The sequence below is a fragment of the Budorcas taxicolor genome, chromosome 2, assembly GCF_023091745.1.
Source record: "Budorcas taxicolor isolate Tak-1 chromosome 2, Takin1.1, whole genome shotgun sequence".
NCBI classification, from domain to species: Eukaryota; Metazoa; Chordata; class Mammalia; order Artiodactyla; family Bovidae; genus Budorcas; species Budorcas taxicolor.
In genome coordinates, this window is record NC_068911.1 from 30,621,470 (window position 1) to 30,630,220 (window position 8,751).

Below are 8,751 nucleotides of genomic sequence, written 5' to 3' on the forward strand. Positions count from 1 at the left end.
GCAAAGAGTCAGACCTGACTGAACAGCTAACACTTTTACTTTTCATACAGTCCAACACACTGACAATTCTTACTTATTTCTCCTTCACTATCCTGTAAGCTTCCCTAGTGAGGAAGCCTCTGGGCTTCTCTGATGGCTCAGCAGGTAAAGAATCTGCCAGCAATGCAGGAGACACAGGAGACTTGGGTTCGATTCCTGGGTCAGAAAGATCCCCTGGAGGAGGGCATGGCAACGCAATCCAGTAGTCTTGCCTGGAGAATCCCATGGACAGAGGAGCCTGGTCGGCTCCAGCCCACAGTGTCACAAAGAATTGGACACAACTGAGTGACTAAGCATACACCCTGTAAGCTCTCAGAGGGCAGTGACCAGATGGGTTTTATCGACCCTACTGGCACCTCACACAGAGTGTGTTCCCAGAGTGTATTCACTGATCAAGTGAAAGGATGAATGCACTCCAACACTATGACTTTTGCTTCTTCCCTATAACCCTTCCACCCATCCCAGCGGTACCTCTTCAGTCCATTGTGAGTCAGACCAGTCTAGTGTCCCCTGACTCAGGACGTGCATCCCAACTTTTTCTAGCCCCTACATGAGGTTTCTCCAACAATATGGCTTCAGTCTATGAGCCACTCCTCAAGACTTGTTCCCCTTGGCTTCTAAGTAGAAAGTGATTATTGAACTTTATTCTACATCCTTTAGCATTTGTTGAGCAAGAGAGGAGTCCCGCCTCTTTGAAAATACAGAGGATATTTATTGCAAGATTAAGAGAGGTCCTGTCTATCCTGTCCCACCCTTCCTGACCCTACATCAGCACTACTGTTTATCTGAGTTGAAGATTAGCCTGGGTAAGATGCCTCTTCTGCAAGAGGGAATGTCTCCATGCAGAATTTTGGAAGGCTTTTGATCAGGCTCCCACATAATTAGGAGATAAAATAGGGCACAGACCACTGATGAAAAGGGGGAAAAATTCAGTCAGTTCCAGGCATTGTGCCTCATCTATGGTAAAATGATGATTACTTCTTTTTGCTTATTCTGCTATATGCTTGCGACAAAAGTGATTACGTAGGCAGGCTTGGTCAAATGTTTAGGACCTGTAGACTAAGTTCAGTGTAATGACTTAGTGTCAAAACTGCTTTCAAAGCCCAGGGAACTTGCATTTTCAATTCACCAATTGTATTCCAAAGCCAGATCTAAGTGTGATCAAAATTAAATCCCTCTTCCATCCTCATTTCTGCCAGCCTACTCTAATCCATCTCTCTCTAAAATGCTCTTATTTTTGCTTCCTGGCAATGAGACTCAAGATGAAAAACCAAGCCATAGAGTCAGACACACCCAACTATATACTTAGTTGTGTTTTCAACCAGTGTTCCTTAGCCCTGGCTGTGTGTTAGAATTACTTCAGAAGCTTAAAAATCCTGATATGCAAGCCCCATCCTACACCAAAGAAATGACAGTCTTTGGAGGTAGGACCCAGGCATTAATATTTCCTTAAACCCCTCAGGCAATGACAAGATGCATCTATATTTCATAACCAGGGATCTCAGATGAATCATTTGTCTTTCCAAGCCTCAGTTTGATCTTCTGTAGATGGAGGTAATTTCCTTCTCATAGAGTTTTTTCTGCGGATTAAATGACAGTGTCTGAAATATTTTTAGTACAGTGCCTGCTAGTTAATAATCTTTCAGTACACTATAGCTGCTTTTATTATGTTTAGTCTTGTATTGTTCACAAATGGTTTCTATGTCTTATTTCCAAAATAAGATAAGTTCTTCTCTAGAGACTATTATATTTTATTCTTAATTAACTAATTAAGAAGTATTTTTTATGGTACGTCTCTGTATTAAGTACTATAGGGAAGAGGACTCAAAAATAGTTAAGACAAAGCTTATTATCTCCAAGAGCTCAACATGTAATGGGGAAAGATGACATCATGTACTTGGCTCTGATCCAACGTACACCCCACGATAAGCATGTTGGTGTAAGTACCCAGGACGTGCAATGGAGGAGTGCTGTTTTGTTGCTCAAATGTGTATGACTGTTTGTGACCCCATGGTCTGTAGCCTGCCAGCCTCCTCTGTCCAAGGGACTTTCTAGGCAAAAATGCTGGAATGCTACTTCCTCCTCCAGAGGATTTTCCCAACCTAGGGATCCAACCAGCGTCTCTTAGGTCTCCTGCATTGGCAGGCAGATTCTTTGCCACTAGTGCCCCCTGGGAAGCCCCAGATTGGAGAAGAGTGCCGTTTATCCCGGTTGGAGTTCTTGGAAGACTTCTTAGACAAAATATAACCTGCATTAACTGGGTTTTGTAAAATGAGTTAGCCTGAGATGGACAAGTCAGTGCTGGGCAAAGAGTGTAGGGAGAGCTGCTTTTCCAAAGACAAAGGGGAAGAAGAACATTGAATTTTTTTTTCCCCAGAAAGGCAAGTGGTTCATGTCTCAAGAGTGCATTTGAAAAAGAACCACAATGGTAGAGAATGTAGGTAGAGGCAACTGATGGAGGTCTTGGCAATCCAAGGTAAAGAGTTCGGACTTTTTGTGTTTTACTAGTTGGGAGCACAGGTTGTTGGTTGTTATGACCTTCTTGCTAGTTGGGGTTGAGTTTTGCGAATAAAGGACAGTCCTGTTTACAGAATCCCACAAGGCCCAGTCACATCAGGCTCATTAGCATCAAGCCTGGTACAAAAGAGAATACATTTCCTAAAATGTGTGTAAGACAGACACTGGTCAAAATGTGCTCTATTGTCCATTACCTGGGGGTTTGTTAGAAAAACACAATCTTGGATTTTATCCCAGAACTATTACGTATAAATCTGAATTTTAACAAGATCCCCAGTGATTGATATGCACATTAACATTTGAGAAGCATTAGGCTAGCCTCTCCTCTTTGCAACATCTTTCCCAATATCCATCCAGTTGAACATCACCATAACAACTGGTGCCCCATAATAAACAATAAAGATGTTAGCAGAAAGAAGCAAGTTGGCAAACATGACCTTTCCCCCCAATTTAGAAATGTTTTGTTTCCAGGAGTCTCTTGTGGTAATATCAATTTCTTCTTATGGATACTCCTCACATTTTAACATACAACATTTACTTATGAATGCTGGAAAAGTCACCAGTAGATGTGGACTTCTTGCCACCAGTGACCTCATTCAGATGCACACACGCATTTTCCAAAGTCAAGCAAAATTACTAAGGGTACATAAATCTTAATAATTGTATCTTCTGATTCCTTGATATCTTGATTCCTTGATATTCCTTGATATTGCCTTGATATTGCTTGATATTGCCTTGTTGGCAATCAAGATATGCTCTATTACCAAGAGTTGCATAAATAAGTTTCCTGGGGTAAAATGATTACAGGAAATGCCATATATTTTCTTTCCTTTCTGTGGTATGTATAATATATGCTAACCTATTTTAAAATATGTATTTACTTCTTTTTGGCTGCCTTGGGTCTTAGTCGCAGCACGTAGGATCTTCACTGTGGCACCCAGCTTCTGTCTAGTTGTGGCATGCAGGCTTAGTTAGTTGCTCCCTGTGTTGGGGACCTTAGTTCCTCGACCAGGGATTTAACCCATATCCCCTTGCATTTCAAGGTGGATTCTTATCCACTGGACCACCAGAGAAGTCCCAATATAATGTATGGTATCATATTTAAGATTCTATGGTGTCCTACAGGAAGTGTCTGGTTAATTTACTGTCCCCACTAAGTTATGTGTCACCACAGAACATACTTAACACATTAATCTCTTGCAGAACACAATTAGAGAAATTCTGCCATGTGAAAGAAAGGGATGGACAGTGTCAAGGGGTGTAAAATTAACCATTAGAAATGCACAATTCACAGAGGAAAAGGGTGGAGAGGAAACTGTGCCAAGATAAACTTGAACTCCATTAGCCTCAGACTTCTGTCCTGTAAGAAGGTACTCAATTAGTTCAGAGCCTTTCTAACTTAACAAATGCTGTTTTAAGCCTCTCCAAATATCTGAACACCTTCTCAGTAAATGGAAAAAATTTTATTCAATTTCACAGTTAGAACCATATAAAACTTCTGGGAAGGGGTAATGGCTTTGGTATCAGACATACCTGTGACCTTGGGTGAGTTCTTTACCTATACGAGTCTTAGTTTTCTCATCTCTAAAATGGGAGCACTGATTTCCACATAACAGATTTTTTTAGTATTTTATTTGTTTTAACCAGTCAGTTTAGTCTGAAAAGTAATTAGCCTCCAATTAAAATAAATAAATTTAAATTTAAAAAAGTAAATAAATTTAAAATATAAGAAAAAAATCACATATATATGCATGCAATTACCATTTCTAATTCTCTTCATTCTTTCACGTATCTCCACACTTCTATATGAAATCATTTTTCTTCTGCCTGAAGAAATTCATTTAACATGTCTTCTAGTACCACTTTTCCACTGCTGAATTATTTGGGTTTTGTGTGTCTGAGAAATCCTCTATTTCAGCCTCATTTTGGAAAGATATTCTCACTGGGTGTAGAATCTTGGATTGACAGTTCCTGCCCCCTCTGTCCCCTGACTTTAGGGATATTGCTGCACTGTTGCTTACTGTCATGCAAAACTTTGTTCCTGTGTATGTTATGTGTCTTATTTCTCTAACTACTTTTATGATTTTCTCTTTATCATGGTTGTAAGCAATTAGGTTATGATGTGTCTTGGTGCCATTTTCTTACGTTTCTTGTAATTCAGTTTGTTTGAGCTTCTTGGCTCACTACGTTTACATTTTCCTTTCATTTATAAATTTTTATCATTATTTCTTCAAGTATATTTCTTTGTTCCCCACTCTTTGGGGTCTATAACTACATATGTTAGGCCAATAGAAGTTGATTGCAGCTTACTGATGCTCTATTTTTACCCTTTTATTTTTCCTTTGCGTGTCACTTTGGAAGATTTCTATTGCTATATCTTCAAATTCCCAAAACTGTTTTGCAACATCTAATTTTATGCTGACCTCCAGTGCAATTTTCACCTCTGGAAGTTCAATTTAGGCCTTCCATGTATCTTCCACATCTTTACTTAATATGCTCAATTTTTCTTCTACATTCTTGAACATATGAGATATAGTTATAATGACTGTTATAATATCTTTGTCTAACTGGTTCTACATATGTGTCATTTCTGGGCATGCTTTGATTATTTCTTTATTCTCCTCACTGTGAATCATACTTTCCCGCATCTTTGAATGCCTGGTAATTTTTGTCTGGATACTAGACATTGTGGTTTTAGCTTGTTGGGTGTTAGATAATTTTGTATTTCCATAAGTATTCTTGAACTCTGTCCTGGGATGCAGTTAAGTTCTTGGAAACATTTTGATCCGTTTGATGCTTGCTTTTCAGCTTTATTTGGGGACTAGAGCAGTTCTTAGTCTATAACTAATTTTGCCCCACTATCAAGGCAATATCTTTCTGAGTACTTTACCTAACACACTGTTCAACCTGTGAGTTTTTTCACTCTGGTTAGCAGAAATAGGAACTTGCCCTGGATTTTTGTGAGCTCCGGGAATTATTCCTTTTGCTACTTTCAGATAATTCTTTCCCTAGACTTTGCTAGCTTTATTAACCATTATCCTAACCAGTGGGTTTCCCTCATAGCTCAGTCAGTAAAGAATCCACCTGCAACGCAGGACTCTGCCTGCAATGCAGGAGACCCAGGTTTGATTCCTGGGTCAGGAAGATCCTCTGGAGAAGAAAATGGCAAACCACTCCAGTATTCTTGCTTGGAAAATTCCAGGTGGGCTACAGTCCATGGGGTTGCAACAGTCAGTCAGACACGACTTAGCGGCTAAACCACCACTACCACCAACCACATGCTGACTAGTATTGAGCCTAGGACTTGAGAGGAAACTTCTTCAGACTGCTCTGCTCTCTCTCTCTCTCCCCTCTTCACCTCCACTCCTGTCCACTACTCTTTGTGAACACTTTAATCACCTGCATCTCCCTGAGTTTCCATCTCCTTCTCAACTCAGATCACTGGCTTTCACCTGAGTTTCCTCTCCCAACACTGAGGCCTGAAAACTCTCTGCTGTAGTAACTTGGGACAATTTTGGGGACTTATATGATTTGATTCCTTCATTTCAGGGATCACTGCATTGCACTGCCTGATGTCCAATATCTGAAAACAGATATTCCATTCACTGCACCCAGTTTTTCAGATGTTTTAAGCAGGAAGATAAATCTGTTCATTGTTACTTCACCTTGGTTGCAAGCAAAAGATTCTATATATGAAAAATTCTGAATGCAGGCAGACAATATATAAATAATATCCTTACTGCTATAATATGTGATCTTAAATTGAGGTTTCTTTAATTTATTCTAGACATTTCTGCTTCTTTGTTCAAAATGATGTCTTGACTGTCACAATTTTGTGTGAACTCCACGTGCTAGCACTAGGGTCTCATCAGTTCAGTTCAGTTCAGTCGCTCAGTCGTGTCCGACTCTTTGCGACCCCATGAACTGCAGCATGCCAGGCCTCCCTGTCCATCACCAGCTCCCGGAGTTCACTCAGACTCATGTCCATTGAGTCAGTGATGCCATCCAGACATCTCATCCTCTGTCATCCCCTTCTTCTCCGGCCCCCAATCCCTCCCAGCATCAAAGTCTTTTCCAATGAGTCAACTCTTCACATGAGGTGGCCAAAGTACTGGAGTTTCAGCTTTAACATCATTCCTTCCAAAGAAATCCCAGGGTTGATCACCTTCAGAATGGACTGGTTGGATCTCCTTGCAGTCCAAGGGACTCTCAAGAGTCTTCTCCAACACCACAGTTCAAAAGCATCAATTCTTTGGCACTCAGCTTTCTTCACAGTCCAACTCTCACATCCATACATGACTACTGGAAAAACCACAGCCTTGACTAGATGGACCTTAGTCGGCAAAGTAATGTCTCTGCTTTTGAATATGCTATTTAGGTTGGTCATAACTTTTCTCCCAAGGAGTAAGCGTCTTTTAATTTCATGGCTGCAATCACCATCTGCAGTGATTTTGGAGCCCCCAAAAACAAAGTCTGACGCTGTTCCCACTGTTTCCCCATCTATTTCCCATGAAGTGATGGGACCAGATGCCATGATCTTCGTTTTCTGAATGTTGAGTTTAAGCCAACTTTTTCACTCTCCTCTTTCACTTTCTTTTTTTTTTTTTTCTTGTATTTTTTTTTAATTTTTATTTTTACTTTATTTTACTTTACAATACTGTATTGGTTTTGCCATACATTGACATGAATCCACCACAGGTGTACATGTGATCCCAAACATGAACCCCCCTCCCACCTCCCTCCCCACAACATCCCTCTGGGTCATCCCCGTGCACCAGCCCCAAGCATGCTGTATCCTGCGTCAGACATAGACTGGTGATTCGATTCTTACATGATAGTATACATGTTTCAATGCCATTCTCCCAAATCATCCCACCCTCTCCCTCTCCCTCTGAGTCCAAAAGTCCACTACACATCTGTGTCTTTTTTGCTGTCTTGCATACAGGGTCATCATTGCCATCTTTATAAATTCCATATATATGTGTTAGTATACTGTATTGGTGTTTTTCTTTCTGGCTTACTTCACTCTGTATAATCGGCTCCAGTTTCATCCATCTCATTAGAACTGATTCAAATGAATTCTTTTTAACGGCTGAGTAATACTCCATTGTGTATATGTACCACAGCTTTCTTATCCATTCATCTGCTGATGGACATCTAGGTTGTTTCCATGTCCTGGCTATTATAAACAGTGCTGCAATGAACAATGGGGTACATGTGTCTCTTTCCATTCTGGTTTCCTCGGTGTGTACGTCCAGCAGTGGGATTGCTGGGTCATAAGGCAGTTCTATTTGCAATTTTTTAAGGAATCTCCACGCTGTTTTCCATAGTGGTTGTACTAGTTTGCATTCCCACCAACAGTGTAAGAGGGTTCCCTTTTCTCCACACCCTCTCCAGCGTTTATTGCTTGCAGATTTTTGGATCGCAGCCATTCTGACTGGTGTGAAGTGGTACCTCATTGTGGTTTTGATTTGCATTTCTCCAATAATGAGTGATGTTGAGCATCTTCTCATGTGTTTGTTAGCCATCCGTATGTCTTCTTTGGAGAAATGTCTATTTAGTTCTTTGGCCCATTTTTTGATTGGGTCATTTATTTTTCTGGAATTGAGTTGCATAAGCTCCTTATATATTTTTGAGATTGCAGTTGTTTCATTTGCTATTATTTTCTCCCAATCAGAAGGCTGTCTTTTCACCTTGCTGATATTTTCCTTTGTTGTGCAGAAGCTTTTAATTTTAATTAGACACTATTTGTTTATTTTTGCTTTTATTTCCAGAATTCTGGGAGGTGGATCATAGAGGATCCTGCTGTGATTTATGTCGGAGAGTGTTTTGCCTGTGTTCTCCTCTAGGAGTTTCATAGTTACTGGTCTTACATTTAGATCTAAAAATATGGAACGCTTCACGAATTTGCGTGTCATCCTTGCACAGGGGCCATGCTAATCGTCTCTGTATCGTTCCAATTTTAGTATATGTGCTGCTGAAGCGAACACTCTTCTTTCACTTTCATCAAGAGGCTCTTTAGTTCCTCTTCACTTTCTGCCATAAGGGTGGTGTCATCTGCGTATGTCTCATATCAGTGGCTAATTTCCCCAAAAGATTTACAGTGAAGAGCAAGGGTCAGATTTCAGATAATAAATGACTTTTATTTGGCTACAACTACAATCTGGGCTATCACTGATTGATTTATTAGTAGTT

General features: G+C 40.2%; 1 non-coding gene across 1 annotated transcript; it reads right to left on the reverse strand.

The window, feature by feature from the left end:
• Positions 1 to 8,439: 8,439 nt before the first annotated feature.
• Positions 8,440 to 8,546, reverse strand: LOC128044115 (U6 spliceosomal RNA). Its single transcript, XR_008199084.1, has one exon. It is a non-coding gene; the product is annotated as a U6 spliceosomal RNA (small nuclear RNA).
• Positions 8,547 to 8,751: the final 205 nt, after the last annotated feature.